The sequence below is a fragment of the Osmerus eperlanus genome, chromosome 3 (assembly GCF_963692335.1).
Source record: "Osmerus eperlanus chromosome 3, fOsmEpe2.1, whole genome shotgun sequence".
Classification (NCBI taxonomy): domain Eukaryota; kingdom Metazoa; phylum Chordata; class Actinopteri; order Osmeriformes; family Osmeridae; genus Osmerus; species Osmerus eperlanus.
This window is the reverse complement of record NC_085020.1, coordinates 11,386,277-11,411,949: the sequence shown is the minus strand read 5'-3', so window position 1 is coordinate 11,411,949 and position 25,673 is coordinate 11,386,277. Positions and strand designations below refer to the sequence as shown.

Sequence of the window (25,673 nt, the reverse complement as noted above, 5' to 3'; positions counted from 1 at the left end):
GTGTATGGGTTGAGTCCATGTTTAGAGGACATCAATATAGTTCCAAATCTGTAGATCTCATGTAAACAACCAAACATCCAGAATGTTTATAGGAAATTGTTTTATGTTCTGGATTCACATTACCTCAATCATTAGATATTGATCTTTGACTGTCTCCCTCAGCACTCTCCTGGACCTGGGGGGATGATGTAGACAGACCAGAGATGAGGGAGTCCATCACCCTCTGGATGAGGCCACCGTGTTCTCTGGAACGGTGAGGCCGCTCGCTTCCAAACATGAGCTCGCTGAGACCCACGTGAATGGATCTCCCTTTGCCTTATCACAACCTAGACGGCAGACAAGCCCTCCTTCCTCATCCCTGGTTGAATGCTGAAGACAGGCAGATGGAACACAACATCAGAAATTCTTACTGGATGATGGTGTACAGTGTACAACAAAACCATTTCTTCCTGTTCAAGAGGTGGCCACACTGGGCCTTTCTAAAATGCATCTCTTTTGAATACATTAATAATACCAATAATTTGGTGATTGGGATTGAAAAAATTCACAATAGATTGTTGATACGCACTGAAATGTCTTGACCCTAAGGCTCTGACATTTATTATTTACTACTCTGGTCTGAAAGAGCAGGGAAGATAACTCCTCCACTGAAAAAATTCTAAAAATGCAATTTTGTATGACTGTTTACATTTGCACATTTGTGTGTGTGTGCGTGCGCATTTGTGCGTTTTTGAAAGAGAGAAATAGGGATATAAAGAGAGTGTGTATGTGTGTGTGTGTATGTCTAATAGTCCTGACCCTTAGGAGATTGTCATGACTTATTGAAACTCTAGGCATGGATAAACAATCCAATTATTCTCTGTTGAATCAAGACCGTTTTGCATTTTGCCGCTTCCTTGAGAATATCTGTGGAGAAAAATATATATTTCTTAAAAACAAAATCCCATTATTGTGCCCCCTAAAATTAAATATGTGTCGGAATAACAATAGTTATAGAATACCATAAACCTCTTCTCATGCTGATGCAAACAGTTCAAAGTGCTGATTCTGTCTCTAAAATAGGGCCTAATTGTCTATGAAAAAGGATGAGTCGTTTCCTATGTGTTATGAGGATCTCTAGAGTATACAGGATGCAAATGGAATAAACCGTTTCCGATGATAGCTATTATCCTCATGACTCAGCCGCTAGCTGTGCTAATGCCATTAGCCACAGCCTGGCCTATCCCAGCCCAGGCCTATCACAACCCAGCCTATCACAGCCAAGGCCCATCACAGGCTGGCCTGCCAAAGCCTGGCCTATCACAGGCTGGCCTGTCACAGCCTGGCCTATCATCAAGATGAAACATGCTTTGATGAACTGATAGGAAGGCCTGTATGGTTTTCCTATTATCACTGAGTAGTGGTTTGGGATGCTAAACCTTGTCCAATTAATTGGCTAATCTGGGGAAAAAATGGAAATGGAGTATTTTGAGCTTGATTTTCTTTCACTCTTTATGTTTTGAGAAGTTCATTTTACTCAAGCCAATCTGTATTTCCTCTGTGAGGGTCCGCCAGTAGTGTGAAAAGTATGAACAGCATGTTGAATATTTGTTTCTCACTGCTATTTGTATGGATGTGCTCACAGACATGCTCACTGCCGTGCCACTGTCCTGAAGGTAAAAGTTAACCAGAAAAATCCAGAGCACAAAGCTTCAGAGGTGCACAGGTTTTCATCTTCCTGTCTGAAGTGGAAACTCTGTCTACTGAAGTTACAACAAGGAGGTCTTTTACTTAGCTGCCCTTCACACACACAGCAAGTATTCCAGGCCAAACCTTCCCCATCTCTCCTTCTCTCTCCAAAAATCTCTATCTTTCTCTACCACTCTCTCTCTCTCTCACTTTCTCTTTTTCACCATCTCTCTATCTCTCTTATCTCTCTCTCTATCTCTATTTCTCTCTCTCTCTGTCGCTCTCTCTCTCTTCCTCTCACTCTTGCTTCTCCATCTCTTTTAACAACAGATTAAGTTCAGCAATTCATATCTTTCAGTCCCTCTCCCCTGTGTCCACCCCTCCCAGAGAAATGACCAGGCCCTCTGTGTGTCCAGCTCGGGTTACCATGGCAGCTCCACAAGGGGCTATCCTGTGGCAGTGATGTCATCCAGCACCACAAGCATCTCTCTTCAGGGAAGGATTCACAAGGTAACTTGAATCAAACTGTGCAAATTGGGAATAGGGGCTCTGGTTCTATAATGGGAGTCCATATCAGTGATGTGGGACAGGATTACCTTTTATTAAGCCGTGCATAGGTCGAGACCTGTTATGTAAACTGTTCAAGTGCAGGGGTCAAAACGTGATTGGCAAAATACATGCTTGCCGTAAATAAATCTGTTCTGGTCAAATGATTATGCATTTCTCTTGAGTCAACCGAATGTGTGTGTATGTGTGTATGTGTGTGTGTGTGTGTGTCTGTATGTGTGCCTGAGCCCCCCACCCACCAAAAATAAAGGGAAATTTGTTCAGTTAAACCGTGTCAGAGGTGAGCAGGCCTACACGCGTATTGACAGCTTTATGGGCTGTGTGCAGTGAAGAGTGGAGGGAATAGAGGAGAGAGCTGGCATGCTTCCCAGACACACGCAGGTAAAACAGCAAGGTCACAGCCTCGGCTAACACAAACAATCTGGCACCCAACAACTACACCCGCAGCCTCTTGGAGGATCATCTGTGGAGCTATATGTGTGAGCGCTGTGAGTACGTGTGTGTGCGTGTGACCGATTGTGTGTGTGTTTGCATGTGTGCGTGCGTGCAAGAAGTGTGTGTCAGAGAGAAAAAGGGTAAGAGAGAAATAAAGATACACAGAGAGAAAGGGAATGTTGTGTTTGTGTGAGTGTGTGAGAGACGGAAAGAGAAAGATGTATTGTTTGTTTGAACTGTTTGTATATTTACTTAATACTTTGGCAATTTAAGGATCTTTGTCACGCCAATAAAGCAACACTGAAAGTAAAATTGAATTGGGGGAGGAAAGTGTGCGAGTGTGTTGAAGGTTGTGTGAAAATTATACTGTAATAGATGTTGAATTGCTAGCAACACTGTGGTTTTGTAATTCTTAGAGACAGAAGAGCATGTAATTTAAAATGTTCAAAATAGCTTGTAGGAGTTCATCTGTGAGTTGACAATATAGAGTGGTTGAAAGGCTCCTCAATCTCTTCTGTGTTCACAGACTTCAAGGATGAAACAGTACACAAAGGCATGGGAGTTTTGTTGTTTGTTTGTTTTTAATAAGGGGGTGTTGTGACATGAACATTTCATCACTACTGCTCGAGTGCACTTGTTAGACGTTCCCCAAAACAGACACTCGCTCATTGTGATAATGGCGTTGTTAGTAAGAAACAGAATCACATACTAGCCGTTAGAATTCACAGTTCTCTGCGTTTTTACGAGACTCTAAAGATTTAAGAGTTTCTTTTCTTTTTTTTTTTAAACGTTGTACATTTGGCAGCTCTTTGCTACGCAGCTACACCCTCTTGGAGTACGTCATGAGAATCCAGCTCTGGGCTTAGTGACCCAACTGCATACCACAGTGTGGTCACTTGAATTCACCAGAGAGAGCGAGCACAGAGTGATGTCTGATCTCCAAGGATATTTTCACTGAAAACAGACAAGGCAAACTGTCAGGACTGTCATGGTTGTCGAGCAGAGTGGGATGTCTGTAGATGTGACGTGCAGAACAGGAAGTGTTTCGTAGCTCAACCACAGGGATCCTCCCGAACACAGGAAACGGATAGGTCCAGTCTAACTAGTCGCCACTCCCTCAATGCCAAAATAAACCTTTGTATTAGCCCCCAGTGCTCCCCAGATTTAATAACATAACCCCTTTTTTCTTCATCTTCACTATCTTAAACCAGGGAGCTTTAAGTCAGTCTTAGAACCACAGCTTGCTTTTGTCTGTGTAATACGTCAGTTACTGAAGCAGCCTTGTGCAAAAATACACACTCTCCAACCCAGTGTGGTTATTGGGTTGAGACCAGAGATCCCAAGTGAGTTGCAAGTTGTAAGATACCCAGGAAGCTCTCTAAACTGCTGCCAGCTCTCAAGCACACGTCTCTTTCAGGGTCCAGGAAAAACACTGTTTCCATCAGGGAAGGAGACTGTGTCACTGGCAATGTGGATGCCACCCTGTATGACTCACTCCAAAAGGGAGATTTTGCCTGAAAAAATAAACATAAACTTTTCCAGATAATGAGCCGAATTCCTGCTACGTGTTCTGGTATCGAGGAAGAGTGTTGCGCCAGGAACCCTTCAGGAGTAGACTTGAGAATGGTCTAGATGATCATACTGAACTGGACATGTTGCTACCAACTGCTTTCGACACATTTGGATCACCTTGGATTTTAGTCATTTTCAAATCTCGCAAACAATATCCAAAGAGACTCAACCGAATTCCACAACCTTTCTCCACAGAATCAAGAAGAGCCAAAAGGAGGAAAGGTCTTTTGAGGCAGGTTTAAAAACAAAATGGTTTTTTAGTTCATCTCTGCATATTTGTGAGGTCACCATGTCACCCCTCAGGCTGAGCTTTGTCATCCAGATCGTTCACTCAGGGGAAGTGGTCACTCAACCACCACTTGCGCCCTTGTATCCGGCATGACTCATAACCTTGGCCCCGGACATTTCAGGTCTGGCAAAGTTAGAGGGCCTCATTCTTCTCATAGACGTGCCATTGTACCCGCCAGGTTAGTCTACTGCCACGGCGACACAGACGCGCTCACATCACCCCTCCACATTGGGGGCAACCCCTGCGCTTCAGAGGAATTCTTGGGGAATTCATGCACCATCTCCCGGGCTAATTGAATTAGACAGGATTGTGTCGACAGTGTGGCCATTGTGGCTGCAGCACAATGTTACACTTCATCAGTCCAGCGCTCGGGGTGGAATTCTGTGCCATTTAGACCCCCACGCTGCCCCAGCCCCTCCCTCTCCCCCCTAGCCCCTCCCTCACCACGACATCCTGGTCACTCTCTCTCTCCGTCCAATGAGATGCCCTGAGGTCTATCACTGGGCCTGGATGGGGGATTAACTGCTCTGCTGAGAGGGGCTAACGCCTCCATCAGGCTAGAACTGGAGCAGGGAAATAGGGGTGTGGAGGTGAAGGAACTAAGTTCCAGGTGAGGAACAAGAGGGTACCTGGGGAGGAATCTGGGGGAGAAACTAGAGGGTAACAGGGGAGGAATGGCCCAGTGCCCACCGAGTGTGGTGTCACCTAGAGGACATGTAGTATGGAAGACTCTTTGTGGAGCTGTTTGCTCCGGAAGTTACAATTTGAGGATGAGATGGTGGTTGGTGGATGTTTAACTTTGAGTAAATTTGAGGCTGGCTCGGTTGATTGTTGATGGGGTAAATATGAGTGATTTGTCAGGTATTACACAGAGTACCATGTGATATAGGGGCATATTTGGATTACGCACATTGTATTCATATTGATCACAGCGATTTGAAACAAATGCAGCAGCATACCTATCGCCCTGGAAACACCCAAATAAAGGAGACGATCACATAGAGGCGGGCAGCATTCTAAAAATATGGCATGATCTCCCACCCAGCCAAAGAGCCCCTTTGTGGACAACAGTTGGTCATACATTCCTGAGCACAATTACACATCTCGCCATGTTTCCTAATACAGTGGCGGCATTATTGTGAATACTAGCCGGTTTTGAGCAGAGATCAGTCACGTTGGAAACTTGTTTATAGATTCACGAGCAACCCCCTCCAACCCCCCGCCCCCCCCCAACTTAAGTATGCTAATGGCGCAGGGGTTAGGGGAATCTGTGGGTGTGTGTGTGGGGGCGGGGGGGGGGGGTGCAACTGCGAGACTTCCACAACAACCCCAAGTCAAATATCAATGGGGCAGAGGATGCTTTGTGTGTGTGTATGTGTGTGTGTGTGAGAGAGAGAGAGAGAGAGAGAGAGAGAGAGAGAGAGAGAGAGTATGTGTGTGTGAGTGTGCTACGTGTGTGTGTTTGTGGTTGTGTGTGTGTAAGTGTGCACATGTGCATGTGTGTAAGTGTGTGTGTGTGTGTGTGTGTATGCAAGTGTGTGAGTGTAAGTGTGTGGGTGTGTAAGTGTGTGTATGCATGTGTGTGTGTGTGTGGGGGGGGGTGGTGGAAGGGGGACACAGAGACACAGATAGGTCTTTTGTCTCTGCCCTGTCTGCAGTCCAGCTCTGGCCTCAGGCTTTTGCTTTTCATACAGCGTCTGGTGCTGGGCGGCCACACAGACGAGACACGCATAGCTCTGCTAAATCTGGACTGCCTCTGGTTATAGGAGCGAATTAACAGATAAATAAGGAGGGGAACAGAGGCCCTCTTGGACGACACGTCGTCGTAATGAGATGGTTCACCTTCCTAGTCCGCCTTTGACCTCCAGGCAGACGCCGTGTGAACGACCAGCTAACCCTGATGCTGCCGCTGAGGAATGAGAATCTGTTATGTCCTCACACAGACACACAGACACACACTCACACACACACACACACACACAGACTCTACAGCATCGCAGGGCTTTCCCACCATGAAGAGAGAATAGCTCGAAACAGACACAATAATGACATCAGAAGCCTGAGTTCTGGTGACAACTTCCTGTTTCCTGTTTTTAGGAGAAAAAAACCTCCTCATCGTGTGTAACGGTTTGCGGGCCACAGGGAGCCATAGGGAGACACCTGGTCTTCTCCCTCTGGAGAGTAGCCTCAGGTCTGGGTCAGGACTGATTGATTAGTCTACATCGACCGCCCCTGTGTGTAATGAAAGGTTTAATAGGTCAGGAGCCTTGTGATGCCTTCTGCAGGTCATAAAGCTCTCATTAACCTCCGTCTATGAGGAGCAGGAGGAGCCAGGGTCACGTCAGGGGGAGCAGCTTCAGTCACGGTGGCTTTGATCCTGGGAGAAAGAGCCAGCTCTGTTCTTGGCTTTCAGATGCTTAGGAAGGTGTCTCATGGAACCAGTCAATAAGCAACAGTCAATTCACCAGGCTATCAATTAGAGCACACACCCGTCCACATGAAGACACACACACACCCACACATGTACACCCCACAAACACACATGCACACACACACATCCACACACCCGTCCCCATGAATTCACACGTACACACACATTCACACGATGCATACTCACATAAGACAGGAACGCACACACTCCCCCACACTTTCAAAGACTGACTGTGACAACGGAAGTCCCTTCTTTTGATAGGTGTGATGGCAACTGTAGTTCTGTGTTGCAGCTTCCCTTTCTAAGAACAGGTAGCAGCATCTTGGTAAGAGGAACATGACATAACCAGAGACTGCTGATAAAATCACCTCTTCCTAAAATAATAACTATACCCTCACGTCAAAGTAATATGACTTTGTTTTCGAACAAACCGCCTCCTCTCGTAAATAGAGTTGGAAAGTCCCGCTTAACAAGGGACTTTTACCCCTTCACTTTCCTGAAGATGAAACAATTTCGGGGCAGGACGACGGATGGGGCCGACGCAGTGGAGCCGATCACATCAGTTTAATAAGCACCGGTCAGTATTGATTAAATCATGAGATGGAGTCAAACACACAGGATGTCATTGTGTTCCACATTCAGGTTTTTTCGAGCTAATCGCATTGCAAAGACCTGTGTGATTCCAAGGAAACTGTCAAATACACGACGGGACATCTTGTTCACTCGCATGATCCATTTTGTATCTGGGTCTCCTTGCTTGTGAGATGCCAGCGTTACGGTGCAATGGCGGAGACGATCGTGTCGCGCAATTCCTTTCAGCGGAGAACTCAAACCCACGCGTGAACCGATTTGATGGTTCCAATGGGTTGACTTCCATTCGTTTCACCAGACAAATGGGCCTAATCTGTTATTTTACCCATGATATCTGTTGTTATTGGGAAAGGCACACCCCGTCAGATACCTAGATCTGACAGATGATACCTCAGCTGCTGACTGACATATCGTCTGATATCTCTCAGAGCATCGCTAAGCCCTCTCCATGATCCAGTCTAAACACTGGGAGTTGGAGAACGCCGAAGAGCTTTTTTGGGGAGCTCACACATCAAGGGCTTAGTTTCGAAAATCCCTGTAATAGTTTTATATAGGTGGGGTGATGGTGGGCCGGGAGGAGGGGCTGTTTGGCAGCTGTCAATATCCCGGTCCAGGAGAGGTGGGGAGGGGAGAGGGAGGGGGGAGTGAAGGAGGGGAGGGGGAGTGAAGGAGAGGGGGGGGTGTAGATGAGAGAGGAGTATTGGGGAGAGGTAGGAATTAGGAGAGAGAGAGGCTTGGGGGGGGGGGGGGGGAGGGTTTAGGGAATAGGAAAGGTTTTGGGGAGAGGGAGGGTTTAAGGGAGGGGGAGGGTTTAGGGGAGGGATGCCCCCTGGGTGGCTAGAGGGGCTCCCTGTGGCTAAACACTGTCTGGGTTGGCCTCTATCTGCTGTAATAACAGAGTCTCCTCTCTGCGGCCTGTCCCCTGTGACTGAGACACTCATTCAGGAGTGTTTAATGATTAAGCCTCAGCATAGGTCTGAGAGCCATGGTTTCACCGACAGTATTATACACATACTATATGATGACAATACTAATGTGAAACTGTCATTTAACACTCAGAAATGACTTTAAAAATCTATTTCAATCAATTATCTCTTTTCTTTGCCTCCTCTTCCACCCTCTGTTTCTTTCTTTTTCACTTCCTTTTTCTTGCTCCCTCTCTCTTTCTGTCCCTCTCTAGTTCTCTCTCTTTCTCCTCGGTGTACACATTACCAAAGCCGAAGTGTATGTAATGAGAGGGAGAGAGTCAAGAGGAACTCTATAGCGGGATTGTGGCTGGGTCTGCAGTACGGCAAGCAGCCATGTCATGGTACGTTTTTTTTGTCAACAAGACTGATTGGTTGCACTCAATTATGGTTGCGGACATCTTTGTCTGTGGTCATGTGACACCATGAGATCACTTTGTCTGTGGGAGAATGCAGACACATTCATTACAAGACCAGGTGACAGATCGAGTTGCTTGAGCATTGGTGCCTACATCAAGAGCAGATGGCCCGGGACTGTTGCTATGGACAAGGACTGAGGAATCCATGATTTAATTCTAGATTATTTGCCTCTGCACCAAAGCAATATTGGGAAGTTTTCTCAAGGCAATCATGAAGAAAGAGCCAGGTCAGAGGAGGCCTGGAAAAACATCAGCTGTTACCTCCCAGGTTGAAGGAGAGGTAGAGAGGAAGGGAGGGAGGGGAGGTTAGAGTGTGAAAGAACAAGAGAGAGACAGAGAAACAGAGCGAAACACAGAGAGAGGGAGACAGAAAGAGAGAGAGAGAGAGAGAGAGAGAGAGAGAGAGAGAGAGAGAGAGAGAGAGAGAGAGAGAGAGAGAGAGAGGGAGGGAGGGAGGGGGAGGGAGGGAGACGGAGATGGAGACGGAGATAGAGGGAGACAGAGAGAGGGAGACATTGTGGGAGGGAGACTTGTTTAGGAAGTAGAGCCAGGTCAGTTTTAATGTCTCAGAGACAGACAGAGAGAGAGAGTGAGAGAGAGAGAGAGAGGGAGAGAGAGAGAGAGAGAGAGAGAGAGAGAGAGAGAGAGAGAGAGAGAGAGAGAGAGAGAGAGAGAGAGAGAGAGAGAGAGAGCTATAGAGAGACAGAAAGCGAGAGCAGCGACAAAGACAAAACTAGGTTCCCACTTGAAGCCTGTTGACTCTGGTAATTAAAGTAAACAAGTTTTCCTGGCTAAAGAACTCTTGTTCTTTGTGCATCCTCAGACTGCAAAAACAAGCAGGCGGCTAGATCCACACCACCGGGGTGTGTTTGGAGAGATGGAGCCAGACACTAAGTCCCTGTGCTCTCATTGTGTTTGATCAGGAGGCTCAAACGCATAAGGCCATATTTGCTCCGTCCGTTCGTTGACGGGGAGGAGTGTGTGTATGTGTGTGTGTGTATGGTGGCGGGGCTTGGCATTTATGTGTGTGAAGAGAAAACTATTTGCTGCACTTTTTTGTTAGACTAATGATCCACTGATTCAACATCCAATGTAGACGTCTGTCAGTACTTGCTGAAAATGTTTCAAACATGCACTCAAAGAATACTCAGCGTAACATCAGAGTCCAGCCCTGCCTTGGTCATGGTCTGTTTGAACAACAAAAACACGATCATCAAATGCCACGTAGCAAAAGAACCCTTACTAAACAGAATGTATGAATAGATGTCTGAATTACTCTATTGCTTATGTCATTCTGCTTTATTTAACTGTGTGAATCCAGTCCATTCAATAGTAGGGAGACAATTTCAGGTTTCCTACTGTACTTCCCTGGAGAGGAGAACAAAAGTTGATCCTTGTCACCGCAGCCTCCATTTCTCTTGATTATCCCTGTCGGTCTCACCGTGCTCCCCAGGTCCTGAGCTGTGTTCTGTCTGGAGTGATGTGTGAACGCTGCTCACACTAATGTCTGGGAGTAGAAGTGTGGCGTCAGACTGGCGCTGGAAGACCTGTTTGTCATCTTACATTTCCTGCTTTTCTCTGTTTTGACCTCTTTCTGGCTATCTATCTTCATTTCACTCCCTCCCTCGCTCTGTCCCCCCCGCCCTCGCTCGCCCTCCAACCTAGCAGGCCCTGTAGTCGCTCTCCCATCCTGATTGCTGTAATTGTATTATGTAGTTTAACATTCAATCACAATGAAGAGAAACACACATGCTTTTTGTCCATCTCCATCCTCAAGTTTTGGGCCTAGTTGACGTTTCTGTGGAAGCACTGTAGACATCTCATTTAATTAGGTGTCCGATCTTTATCCTGGACTTCAAAATGCTACTCACACAATATCTAACATAAAGAAACGTGTTGGTACCTACTGGTATTTGTTAAGCAAACATTTGAACCCCTAACCTCTTGACCTGCCATCAAATGCTCTACCACTGAGGTATCGACAAATACATAACTTGGCATTCACATGACAGGAAATACATGTATACACACAAATGTGATCCAATCCAGCCATTTATGATATTACAACTTGGTTCCTTAACAAAATCACAAATCCTCATCTATCCTCTATTCATATTTCTGTCCACAACGTGCTCAGTGTGTTTCAGGCTGGGAGACAGAGATGTGGCAGCTCTGACTGTGTGGAAGGTCTCAGACGAGACGCCGTCACACGCCGTCACACAGCTGCTCTCTCTCTAAAGAGGCTCATGCATTTCCAACGCGCCAGAAAGCACTCCTGTGCTAAAATAAGATGGACAAATAAACAAGCGTTCTTTTTTGAAAGTAGATCAAATATGTTTGATTTTGATTGATAATGGTTAGGGCTTGGCCCTTGATGTATGTATGTCTGTAATTGTGTCAAGTGAAACCTGTTAGGCTTCTGCTGCATTCTGGCAGGTTGTTTCTACGGACAAAATAGGGCCATTGATGCACCTATACACTGGAAGGTTTCAAGAATGTTTCTTTCAGAGTAAACCTATTCGGGATGTGAAGGCAGGCATTTATGATTCAGCTGGAAAATATGATCATAAAATTAGATCAGTGACACATGCAAGGACGCGAGCACGGCGACAGTCACCAAGACTGAGACAGTAAAGGATGACTATTTTCAGAGCATGAAGAATTTGGAATTAACTTAGGGGAGGAATTCTGCTGGAACACTGGTACTGCAGCAGGTGGCACGGGGGCAACCTTTAACCTTTAAAATGACGAGAGATTGATCCTGACTTCCTGCTAGTCTTGCGCCGTTCTTATCACACATGGTATCAATCCTAAAACTAAGCGTCCAATTTAAATGTATATTTGCTTAGAAATGTAACACGTTATGATAATATACAGTATGAAATGTGTGCCTGTAGTGAAGTGATGTTGCCATCATATATTGGAGACTAGGTCGGCAACATGTAGTTTGGAGGTGTCCACAGTTTATTGTGTGACATTCTGGTCAAAAAAACATCACTTCAGAACGTGATGCTGTGTCCTGGGCAATGTCACAGGAAGTGACATGTTTCCCTGAAGCCAGGCTGTGACTGCAGACAGGGAAGTTGCACCTTATTTTAGGAGGTGTCTTCACCCTCCGCAGCGCACTGGTTGTGAGCAGTCTGCGAGCGCTACACTTCACAGAAACACAGGAAGCGTTTGTTTCTAACGCAGCAACATGAACTCCTAACATGCCCTGATCTCTTTATTTTATTGCACATTATAATCTGTCATTGTAAGTGCTCCCAAGAAGCAAGCTGGCTGGCCGAGAGGCTCTTCCTCCCCTAGCCCTGAGGCTTTCATAAGGGATTATGCTTTAAAATCTGGATGAAAACACAGGGATTACCGGAACAAAAAAATGTCAACATGTGTGGGCTTCTTTACACTTCATTTTTAACCATTTGAGTCCATCTCTGTCCTGATAGAGGAAAGAAGATTAAACGTACTCTCACAGCCCTGTCTCCTCGACTCGTGTAAATTAACACTGTCCTCAGAAAACACCAACTGCACATGCTGAACCAGGTAGAGTTTAACACTGCAGCCATGATATTGTTGCAATGTACAAACTACACACAAACAATGTTGGTAACACTTTAGATCCAGGTGCTTGTAATTAGCGTTAATTAATAGATCAAAGGCTTTAGTAAGTTGGTAAATCTTAGTAACACATATGGATGTCAAAAAACATCTTACAAAGGTATTTTTACCTAAGCTTACCTCCTTTTACCATGACACTTAACCCATGCCCTAACGCTTACTAACCTACTGTTATTAACACTTCTTCACATCATCTTATACGGTCTTAGTACCTATGAACTCACGCTTATTACAAGCACCTGGATCTAAAGTGTTGCCACAGTGTTTACAGCTGTGTCTTGAAAGTGAGTCAACAGAGTCAAGACCCATGGATGGTCAGGAAAATGTATTGACTTTAATTATCATGACAGTTTGCTGCTGTACTAGCGGTTTTAACCTCATCCCAGGTTCCAGATCCAGTTTTAATGGATCCTTCATCAAAGTATTTTGCCTTTTTGATGCAGAATAAATCATCACTTTTTGTTATTAGCTCCCAGGCATTTCTGTAAGAACGTGTGGGTGATGTTGCGCAACGCCAGTTTTAAACTCTTCTTCTTCACAGTGGGTGTCAGAAGACCTTTTATTGCATAAAGAACTTGAGAGTCCCCCACAAAGCATGTTATGAATGTTGTGCTCGCTTTTAATATACTGAATAACAGCACTGCCAAACCCCTGAATCACAACATCAATTAAATCATCAACCAGTTCTCCTCACTGCCCTCATGCTTACATTACATACTTCTCAAATCCAATAATCACTGCTCATATATCACAGAAAAAGAATACATGCAGTTCAAAAAGAAAATCCTGAGCAGTTTCCAAGACCGCACCATATGAACATCATTTTTGTTGAAGGGAAGGAGAAGGAGATGCAAAAAAATCTTTAACAGAGAGGGACAAGAGGAAATTGTGAATTAAACATGTTACATGTTTGTGTTTATCTACCAAGCTAAGGCCTACATCTTTATTGACGGAGCCAGCATAAGTCAGAGTGTAATTGTTACTCGTGTGAATTTCAAACCTGCCATTACTACGGTTGCTTTTAAATGCTCAAACAGTTTGATGTGATGCTCACAAGCCTTATTTAACCACCTCTGCTGCTATATTGTCCTCTGCCCTGTCTCCACGCGGAAGCTGTACTTAACCCCGAGCTAGCCTCTACCCTGCCTTTACCCAGAAGCTGTCATGTCCTCTACCCTGCCTCTACCATGAGCTAGCCTCTACCCTGCTTCTACCCTGAGCTGTCCTCTACCCAGCCTCTACCCTGAGAAACCCTTTACCCAGAGGCTGTCTTGTCCTCTACCCTGCCTCGCCCTGCCTCTACCCAGAGGCTAGGCTTCCCTAAGTGAAACTCCATCATTCTGTTGTTAAAATGCTAACTAACCCTGGAGCCCATGCCTCCCTCTCTCTCTGGTGCCACTTTAGAACCACTTATGGAAATTCCTCCGTCATGAACAACTCTGGGGAAGGAAACGGGGCGTTGGGGGGGCGAGAAAGTACGCGATTGGCCGAATAAAGGATGTGGTTTGGTCACATATTCAATCCCTCATCATTGCTGCAGCGACGGCTCTTAGATGTGTTCTGTTGTGATTCGGATTGGTCGACGCATGCGAGAGCGCAGAGGAAAAAAACAACAGAAAAACACAGGGGCCTTCTTCCTGGTGTAAATCACGTATACGACGGCCATTACGACTCTGTTCCTCTGTCACTTCCATTACATCCCTGGCAGGGCCCGCATTACTCTTGGCGTGCTGCAAGAGGAGATCCACCCTGCGTAATTGCAGCCCCTTAATTGCTCCGGCACCACTCGGCTTTGGAGACGAAGCCCCATCTCACTCCTCGGCAGCCCCCAAAATGAATGCCATGTGCGGAGAGAGAAGGCCCGGACGCTGGAACCTGAGGTGGCGCCGAGACGCCTTGGGCCCAGCCGATGAGCCTTGCACTGCCAAGAGGAACATAACTCAGCCGGTCCCTCTTAAACAAGGACACTCCCCTCTCTCTCCCTTTCTCTCTCCCTCTCGCTCGCTCGCTCGCTCCCTCTCACCTCTCTCTCTCTCCCTCTCTAACTCTTTCCCTCCCTCACGCTCTCACTTTCCCTGTCTCCCTCTCTCTCTGTTGCGCTCTCTTTTTATGTCTATTTCTTCTTCACTCACCCGTCACAAAGTCTCTTTCTCTTATTAAAGCTTCCCTCCCTCTCTAGCTGGTTCCTTATTATTCCTTTCCCTCACTCTCTCTCACCAATGTCACTCTGTTATCCATATTACTCCCTCTCTTTCCCTCCCGCTTTACCTCTCGTTCTCTCCCTCTCCCCCCCTCTCTCTCTCTCTCTCTCTCTTGGTGGTAACTCCCTCTGCTCAGGAAATTATCTCCGCTGTCACCTAGCCAGGGATATGCTGTGAGCATTGCTCTCTCTCCCCAGCATGGAATTGCTGCTCTCAGCCTGTTCGTTAAGGAGTGAACTGTTCCCTTCGACTGCACACGCATCCAAGTCAGAGAGACCGCTGCTCAGAGACTACAGCTCAGAGAGACCACAGCTCAGAGACCACAGCTCAGAGTGACTACAGAGAGACCACAACTCAGAGAGACCACTGCTCAGAGACCACAGCTCAGAGAGACCACTCCTCAGACACTACAGCTAAGAAAGACCACAATTCATAGAGACCACTGCTCAGAGATACTACAGCCAAGAGACACCACAGCTAAGAGAGACCAAAGCAAAGAGAGACTACAGGGAGACCACAGCTTTCCAGCAAAACAGGTTAGCGAGGACCACTATGCAAGAAGAACTGACACACACACAGACATGCACAAGCACAGAAACATGCGCACACATACACACACACAGAGACATGCACACTCAGAGACAAGAGTCAGCCCTCTGGCCCCCTTCCTGGTCCCAGCACCCTGTCCTCAGACCTCCTCTGGTTTACTTCCAGGTCCCAGAACTGTCGTCCAATCCCCTTACCGTGCACTGCTGCCTCACATATCCACAGGAAGTCAACTAAAAATAGCCTTAATGGAAGGTTCGGTATTGAGACGTAATGAGAGAAGGATGTTGTAAGGATGATGTGCAGTTCCAACAGTGTTCCTGGACATTCCTGAACGTTTCTCATGTGAAAGCCTGGGACCAAATTCAGGCTGCACACGGACACACATTTATTTTCCTTTCAGGTTCAACACACTCTGTGTCAGGGGCTCTGGAGAACAGTGTGAAAGCTAGCCGGCTTGGAGAACTCTCCGCCTTCTCCAGCAAGGATAGCCTGGTGTTGTTTGGATTTGATCAAGGCTTTATCTTTTTTGGTCTCATCAAATAAACAAAGATTGTGTCTTACAGAATCAGCAGGAGACAAAGTTCACTTTTTTGGTTCTGGTTTAACAGTATGTCTAATGGCTCAAGCTATTTGGTTTTTAAACCACAATTGATTCATATGTTTTTAATTCACTTTATTGCTTCATATGGACTGCAAAAGCATATGTGTTTGTTTATGTGTGTTTGTGTATGTGTGTTTGTGGGCCTTCAAGAATGCAGCGCTTGTGTGTAGGAGTTTGTGAATGTCTGCACTGCACCTGAGCGAGCTTTTCAATGAACGGAAACCTTGTAAAATTAACTTCATTACCAAGATTCAAATAAAAACAGTCTGAAAAGCTTCTCTCAATTTTCCCCCTGTGGAGGCCCAGCAGGCAGAGTGGCGTAATCTGGCCTACCCCTTTTCATCATTCTCCAATTAAATACAGGGGGGAATCTGATTAGAAAATGCCCTTCAGATATGTACACACAAATCAGAAATATAAGATGAAATCTTTTGGGGTGATCTTCGACTCTTTGTTGAGAATTTTCATATGCACATTTATTTCTCTAACACCCAGGAGGAGTTAAGAAAATGTCGAGCACACATTTCTGCTGTGGTTCGTTTACTCCAATCACAAACACATGGCTCCATGTGGGGCGGATTGCAGGCAGGTTCCCTGCATCACTCCACATGTGCAACACAGACACTGTCTGACACACACACAGGATACCTGCCATGATCAGCCATGCTGGATGTGTTTTGTAAGATGTAGATGGTGATGTTTGAATGGCGTGTGTGTGTGTGTATATGGGAAAGAGACAGACAGAAAAAAGGAGAAAGACAGAGAGAAAGAGAGAGAGAGGGAGAGAGAGAAGAGAGAGGGAGAGAGAGGGAGAGACAGAGAGACAGAGAGAGAGAGAGAGAGAGAGAGAGAGAGAGAGAGAGAGAGAGAGGGAGAGAGAGAGAGAAATAGAAAGAGAGAGAGAATCATTAAGAAAGACATCAGGGTGAATTATCTGTTCACCTGAATTCAATCTTATGATTTTGTGATAAAGTTGATCATGGTGTGTTGTTTTCACAGTGAAGCTTGTTGTTTTCGTATACAGTCCGCTCCGACCCCACCTATTCGAGATCTGCAACGCTGTGTGCCTCCGTACCACAGATGAGAGGTAGAACGACTCAGTAAATGAGAGGCAGAAACATCTGGTGGCCTTCTTGTGAAACGAGTTCAAAGTCTTCTCAGCTCCTTGATTATTTAAACATTGTTTGAGCCAAATTAGTCACCCTTGGAAAGCAGGGTGTACAAACTGCTCCAGCCGCTCAAACACCCCTTCACACAAAAAGAAGAAGGAAGAAAGAAAGAAAGAAAGAAAGAAAGAAAGAAAGGGAGGAAAAAAAAGCGTGTCTCCAAAACGAGGGAGGGTTGGTTGTTTTTTCTTCGGAATCCATCGTCAGATGTCACGTTGTTTCTCTGCCTCTTTGACGTGGGACCTACTTTGATGTGGACTGCCCCGGGCTGCAAACCTATGTGTGTCTCTGTGGTGACTGTCTACATTGTCTACAACCCCACCGTCAGCCTTTCTTTAGATCGACTGTCTTCATTAGCAGGCCTACACTAGCTCAGAGATCTCTCGCTGTGAATAAAGATATGGTTGGGTTTGAGAGAACATGAATGGAATGGTTTGCCGTGGTTTACCATCTAGATTGAGTTGGGACCTTTGTGTTCCAGAATTAGAAACAGGGAAAGTGCTCTGTAAACCTGCAGAAACACAGCTAATATCTGTTCTGAATCAGGTCACATATTCATGATACGGGACCTGATATATATCCTAATATTAGCACATTATGTACATTTGATCTTTTAGAAGACTCTTTCATCCAAAGTGACATAGAAATAGTGCAACTCACCTTCCTGACCCTTCTCTGGACCTGATGCGTGCTGGAGTGTTAACCCGGACGACTCCTGAGGTCACAGTTTTACAGACAGGCCATTGTTATTGTTTGGTCAATGGTTGGAGGGAGACTGGCAAGGCACTGGGGTCTCTCATCAGGGACTTGGTCTCTTAAGTGTTCTGTGTGTTTTAATGTGGGAAAGGTCTGTCCTCTTGATGCTTGTTGTTTGATATGTTCCAGCCTGGCGTCAACTTGAGAGTGTGCGTGTGTGTGTGTCGTGGTGGAACATTTGCTTACAAGCTTGCGTGTTTTTGATTCGGTCTATTATGGGCTTCTTGTGTATTGAAAGGAAGTGCTATGCTCAATGTTTTAGTGCCTAGTGTTTGGTAGAGTGTGTTTTCCATATGGGCTGTGTGTGGGTGTGTACTATGTGTGTGTGTGTGAGAGACAGGGAGAGAGGGGTGGGGAAGAGAGATTTAGAGACAGATAAATACATCAGGGGAAATTATCTGATAATCTGAATGACCTTCTGATCTGTTACAGTTGCACATACTGTGTTGCTTTGTGTGTGATGAGTGCATGCGTGTTGAGTGCTCATCAGCGTGACTTCTCTACCCTCTCGTCCTGCTGTCTGGTGGTTGAGTGGCTTTCCTTCGCTGAGCAGGAAGTGTCTCTCCTGCCAAACCTGATTAGAGGCCAGAGAAGCCTCATCTTCTCCAGCTCCTCATTAGCGTTTGTAGGAGCCTTAGACCGATGTTAGAGAACGTCAAGTTCGATAAATGGTCGGGCCCTTGGTAGTTTGGGGCTGAAGGTCTTTTGCAGTGCACCTTTGCCCCTGAATGAGTTGAGTAAAGATGTAAAAACTTTGGGATTTGCTTCCATCATCAATACATGTGGTGGGATGCCAGGTCCCCGACATTTGTTTCAGTGATCAGTTTTTACAACTTTAAAAGTTTTAAATGAGAGGCATTTAGTTGTGTTGGCAGAGAGATACTGCTTCCAGAGTTACCCTCTGCTCTGCCATGACAGAAAGGCAACACGGCTTGGCAAACTCCATCCCCCCATCATTGACAATTTACATCAAACCCTTTAAAAGACAGATAATTATGATCCACTGCACAAATAACATAAGCAATTTATCTGTTGCTTACATTATATCCCGAGTGTGCGTCCAGTTCACAGCGTGGGTTTGAACCTGATCCAAAGAAACTTGGCAACACTCCGCGAGATGGTTATTAATATTCTGCAAGGCCTGAGAAAATAAACTTCCTGTCAATGAATGTTGCCATAGCATCTCAAGTTGACACAGAAGTCCAGCACTCGTTGGCAAAGAGGCGGCATGGCTCCGCGGCACTATTGTTGCTGATCACCTCCTTCAGCGTAGGCCAGAAGCCTCAACCATTCATTATATTTACATTTATGCTTTTCTCTTTCAGTTACGCTGTTCTTCTCCTTTCTCTAGTTTGACTGGAGAAAAACCGTTTGGGTTCGGAGGAGAAAAGGCCTGTTTGGAGAGGAAGGAAGTTTCTCGCTGGGGTCCTGATATGACTGCGGGACGCAACAGAGGACGGAGAGGACACGCTGCTTGAAGCTTTTTCTCACACAAAAAAAAGAAAAGTTCATTACATTTTAGGAGCTTTTTGACTCACAGTTTACAAACAGGCAGTAAATGCTCCTTCATGAACATTTGTTTTGCCATTGTGCTGCGACCAATCTTTTATTCTGGAAGCTAATCATTATTTAGCATGTTAGTGCTAAATTGGTCTGTTTCCTGTTTCAACAGATTGTAGTTTATTGACTTCTGATTCATGAGATCTCTCTAAGAGGGAATTGACGATATGAGCTCATGTTGGTTCTGGTAGTCACCTAAAATCCACATGTATCAGTAGGGTTTAATCTATGAATCAATGGATCAATTTAGAAGTGATAGTTTTAATTAAATACATGATGTGTCTAAATTGTGTTTTTTTTTGTGGTGAAGGCCAAGGGTAGCTGATCCCCCATATTTGTGAAGACATGTGCAAGTTGTGTTCTCAACTTAACACAATGTAATTACTCCGAATTGTTTTGTTTATAGCGATGGCATCTGATGTTGATTAAAAGCCAGACACATTTCCACAAAGCTTTGCTGGGAACCTTAAAAGAAAATGTTTACTTACAAATGGGTAAATAATTAAGATTAGTGCAAGACTGTAACTCATACAGGAATGATGACCACATCAAATACAGAAACCACTTAGTAGTGTTGCAAACACATAATAAATCCTCTGGTAAACCTCTCCCAAAATAAATGTTTCATACAATGTTTTGACACTGAATGGGTCTTCAAAGATTGCCTTGCTGTGCTGTCTTAAAAACATACTTAAATCTTCAAATCTAGCCATGCCTATCTCTACAGATGCTTCAAATTTCTTGTCGGCTATGTGATCTACATTAGGTCACTCTAGATATGGGTAGGTAGAATAACTGGACTATGCCAAGCCCCATTCTTTCAGACCCTCCGCACCCTCATATCCACAGATGGGTTCAAGAGGAAGTCTGGCTGGCACGAGCAACATGGGAACTGACTTCACAGCCCTCCCAGGAATCCTGAGATGGCGTATGGGATGATAATCCCTGAGGTCAGACTCCACATATCAAGAGTCTCAGAAAGGGTTTGACGGATTTCATTTGAAGAAAAGAGGCGAGAAGATTTTCTCTGTGTATTCTCCCCGGACAAAGACAGCCTGGGTGGATTCAGAGCCAAGAAACACACTATATAGACACAAATAATCGTAAATTGAGAATGTCACCTTTAAGCCTGAGCACTTTTATTATTGTTAGACGGAGCTGTTGAGTGCTCCTGTAGTTCTATTCTCGTTCTATTCTCCAGGGAATCTTACATGTCCCAGAGTCAGAGCCACACAGGCAGGAGAGAAGGGACACTCGACAGAAATGTTTCCAAGTCTTCTCAAGGATTGATGGCAGATGGTAAACATCTCTGCAAACAAGATAACAACATTTTTATCTCCTTCTTGGGAGGGGAGAGTACAGTGAACCAAGTCTGATAGTATAGCCAAAAACTGCCATTCTCACACTCTTACGGTCTTATTTCCTGCAAGGCAGAAACATTTTCTGTTGACTCATGAATTTAATAATTTAGGATTACACTGAAAGGGATTCAAAATGGAAGGCATTTATCTGATGAATTTTGGGTAGGAATTTGTCATTACGTATTCATTTCCTGTCCACAGCCACATTGTCCGTCTCTCTTTTCAGGAATTCTGATGCAGTCACACATTCACATACACACGCAGTCGTTTGTGGTGCATTCAGTCAGTGTGCAAATCTGCAGACCGGCTGTCCGATGGGTCTGGAGCCTGGCCTCTGAGACATTCAGCTCATCTGGTCATACAAAGTTAAGGCCAGCAGACAAAGCAAACATTCATATATTCCAATTAGATTTGTAACACTTGACTGGTTTCACAGTGTAGGGAAGTAAGAGGGTTTGTTTATCGCCCCTGTTTTACATTTTTGTTTGTGTCTGCAAATTAACTAAGCACGAGTGTTTCTCTCTTTCCTTCTCTCTCTCTCTCTACTTTTTTAATTGCAGAGATAAAAATCACGTTTTTCTGTTCGCGATCTTGTGTGTAGTTCAGAATATTTTCAGAATGACCAGACAGAGTTCATGTTGTGTTCTCCTGCTTCAACTGCAAACTAAAAGCAGCAGCTCATGTTGTCCATAGTTTGGACTCCTTAGACTGGGAAGAAATGGATGGTCAGACATAGATCTTTTCAGTTATTTTATTCAATAACAAGGACATTAGTGTATCAATACATGTTTCAGTGTCAGATTGTTACCCTTAGAACTTTTAGACACAGCAAAAGTCTAAGGGTTTTCTATGTTGCTGGTTGAAGACTTTTCTATAACAGACTCAACTGACCAAGCTGGTAGTTTTGTATTGTTTGGACACAACTTCCTTAACAGTAAGTTAGACCATGTTTTGTATGTAAATAGACTTCTTTGGAGTAAGGTAAACCGCAAACAAGTGCTGTCAACTCCACACAGGTTTGTTAAATGTCAGCCAAGCCACAAGGCAGTATTCAAAAGGACCACAGTCCAAATTATATGTCAGATGAGAACTTTTCCAGAAAGAAAGACAGAAAGAAAGAAAGAGAGAGAGAGAGAGAGAGAAAGGAAGGCAAGGAAAATAAAGAAAACGTTGATTGCTTTTGAAAAGAGACTTTCGATCATGTTTGATGATGTTCTCCATAATATTTCCCCAGAAAGAGAATGGGAGAGTTTGTTGTGATTGATCCATGAATTAGTAGTACACACTCAGTTAAAAATGAGTGCAGTGTGGGATATGAGGTGTTATTCATCATCTTATTGCTCTGGTTATCCCCCAGAAATCAAATTGGATTAACCAGAGTTATGACAGACATCAGCTCATACTTTGTCGTCAGTTTCACACGTCTTGAACCATGACATGCCCAAAGACCTTCTCCACACTGGGTTCCCTCTTCCCAAAATGTAGACATTCAAAATGGTTGGATACCTATAAGGCTCATGTGGCCATAGAATACCAAAATAGTGTACCACTGGACGCTACATCAAGCTTTCTCTGCAGCTCCTTCAGAAAATACCTTTAATATGTTATTCTTGGAAGAACTCAGAACACCATGTTTACGCACTCCAGCTCTTTTCTCTTTCCCCTTCTTCTCGTTTTGTGTGTCTCTGGAACTAACCAGAAAGGTTTCTGTAACTCTGGCAGGCGCGGCCCCAGCCCACTCCACCGCAAGGCCTGAGAGCATGGGTGTGACCCTGGGCTCGGCCTCCCTCTCCTGGATCCTCCTGCTGGGGAGCCAGGCCGTGGCTTGGCTCTGGTAAACACAGCTCACAAGTTACCCAGCCTCCTTAGGGAACATACACTGAGCTATAGAATGGTATATTAGTAATGCAGGCTATTATTTGTCATTATGATGTATTGTAGGCAGTGCTGACAGGATAGAAGTATGGTTACCCCAATTGAGCATTCTGTTTTCATGATTTAATATCACCTCTCTGGAAAGGTATACAGACCGTAGGAATGTTTGTCACAATGGAACAATTGAGTGGTTAGAAGAAAATAGCTGCGTAATTAAAGAGAAAATTCAGCAACCCAATGATTTACAATAAAGCTTTGACAGAATATGGCTTAGGGACAGTTTAACAGCGACCAAGATGGTTTATAAATATGATTTCAGTTTGACCTTACACTAAATCTAACACTCCTAAAGTTTGTTCCCTTTAAACCAGCATCTGTTTCTATATCGGTGCACCAGACAAGCCACGGGCAAATGAGTACAAGCGGGTCAAAACTACAAAATAAGTCTGCATGGACATTTATAGAAACTGGGTTAATGTTGTTCATGCAATGCACACACTTTACATCCATGGATGACATCTGCTCTATCTCCTTTGTCCTAGTACCCCCCTCCTCACACACACAAGTACATACACACACACATGCACAGGTTTTCCAGTGAGTTCTTAAGCCCAGGGATAAATGCTGTTTGAAAGCTGTGTGAAATATTTATATATTTAAACTGTATGTATACTTTTTTTTCCAACGTTGTGTGTTTATGATACTTAGTGTAATCTGATTACAGAGAATACGACCAGTGTGTGATGTGACGGCTGTGTGTGTGGGCGTGTGTGTGTGTGTGTGTGTATGTCTATGCACGCGTGTGTACTCTTTCTTTCTTCCAGCGGTGTGTCCAGGTGTGTGCTTATCTAAAAACATGCAAACTGCTTTTGTTTTGCAATGAACACCAGTCGCATCTCCAACCCCAGTCTATGTGTGAGCTGTGGAGCTTAACGTCCTGAGAGGGCATCCCTCTTCCATACTGTGACATTGTGTCACAGTGAGCAGATGCCTTTCTCTGCCCTCATGCTGGGAGGTAACTGTTTGTTGTTGCAATTTATGAAGCGAAAAAAGGTTAAAACAAGACTTAAGTCGATATAATGCTTCCAAATGCCACAAATCTGGAATGCAAAACTGAACAGATGCTGTGAAAAAGCACATAAAAAGATACACTAAAATATGTATATTTGTATTCATGATACTGTATGTTGGATGTCCTTAAGGTGTGTGTTTGCTCTCAGTTGTGTACAGTATCCCTGAAAACTGTTTTGAGTACATTTTTAGTGGTTAAGATAACATTACAAAACACCAATTACTCAGAGTGCAAGCTTCCAAACAGTGAGTAGTCTGATGTATTCACTGGGGAGGCACCAGACAGTCAGATAACTGCAGTTTGTAGACATTTGGTTCAAAAGATGCATCTGGAAGTACTAAACAGACTACCCTAATAATTGTTGTTTCCTTTATTCATTGTTTAGGAGTCAGGTGGCTGAGCGGTGAGGGAGTCGGGCTAGTAATCCGAAGGTTGCCAGTTCGATTCCCGGTCATGCCAACTGACGTTGTGTCCTTGGGCAAGGCACTTCACCCTACTTGCCTTGGGGGAATGTCCCTGTACTTACTGTAAGTCCCTCTGGATAAGAGTGTCTGCTAAATGTAAATTTACTGAATATTTGTATTCATTATTTAGTTTTGGTAGGCAACACCAACAACCAATATCTCTTTTAATAAAGTAATTTACTCAAGTCATTGAGTTCAAATTCAAGTTTATTTGCCATTTTTAACAAGTACTCCGTCAAGCCATGTACTAGAGAGGTCATCGAACGCTCTGCCTGATCATCCTGTATTACATATAAGAAAGAGAAGAGGCTTTTCTGGAGTCAGTTTAGTTTAAAATCATACAGGTCTTCAGAGAGGGAGACAAAATTACAGCACAAATGCTTCCATCGACAACCTATAATTTAAGCCTCACGGAAAAGAGAGAGAGAGAAAAAAATATTTCATGCCAAATTGTGTGGGCTCCTTTGAATGCTTTGCATATGGCAGGCTACAATTATCCAATTTCATTGAAATGTCAGTAATGCTTCTAAAACCAATATTTGCCATTCACCTCCGGTTTAACAAAACACAAGCGTCTGACAAACCATTGCCTACCTTTCGGTAAGGTCCAAATGTAACCTAGTTAAAACTGTTGCTTTAGACATTATAGCTTTCATGTTATATGAAACCTCATTTGTTGAGCTCAACCTTTGTCTTTGTTGGCAAAGATAGATAGACCTCTGAAACTAAAATGTAATTTCAACATAACAAAAAAAAACAAGACGTTCAAACCATTAGAGAATTAATATTTTTTTATTCTGAAGGTTGTATTCAGTGGTTAGACAACAACACTAGAGCAGCTGCCTGCTGGTGTTTAGCTTTCTAACTTGCAGCAACCTTAGGACGTGGCCTCTGGCCTACCTGTTCATCTGCAGAGTTGGGCCTGGCATCGTGACAGACAGAAGTTTCTGGGCCTCTTCCACAACTGGAGCTCCACAATCAGGTGGCCTGTAACAGCAACAAACCAGCATATCATCCCAGCTATGACGTTAAAACTGATGAGATGAATGGTGATAATCAGGGAGTACGAGCAGAGGGTTGGGAAGACCTGGAGCCATAAGCGCCATTTTCTTAGATCAGATATCCTTCTGGTCACAGCAGTAGGGGCTGCAGCTTGTTGCCTAGCACCCACATGATGTTCCGTGTCCTGTAGGTCTCTGAGGATATCGCGGGGATTAAGGAAAGCACTGCCCTCATCTTGGCTGGTTGGGCCAAGCTGTTCAATCTGGGGTGACACAGTCAGATGTCTCCTGAACAGACGCAATTCCAGGCTACAGCTGTAGGGCTCTCTCTCTCTCTACTGCTGATTGGTTCAGATGCCCTCTGTCCGTGGGTTTTTACACACTGGGAGAAAAAAACGACACAAAAAAACCCATGGCAGACACAGGTGGTGTCCCACCCCCAGCGTCATCCTGAAATGGCTTTGCTGCCAGCAATGGAGAGAGAGAGAGAGAGAGAGAGAGAGAGAGGGGGGGGG

The 25,673-nt window shown here is 44.7% G+C and overlaps 1 long non-coding RNA gene across 1 annotated transcript; it reads left to right on the top strand.

Annotated features, from left to right (window-relative positions):
* Positions 1 to 19,049: 19,049 nt before the first annotated feature.
* LOC134016826 (uncharacterized) lies at positions 19,050 to 19,836 on the top strand. Its single transcript, XR_009929655.1, has 2 exons — positions 19,050 to 19,094; positions 19,177 to 19,836. It is a non-coding gene; the product is annotated as an uncharacterized LOC134016826 (long non-coding RNA).
* Positions 19,837 to 25,673: the final 5,837 nt, after the last annotated feature.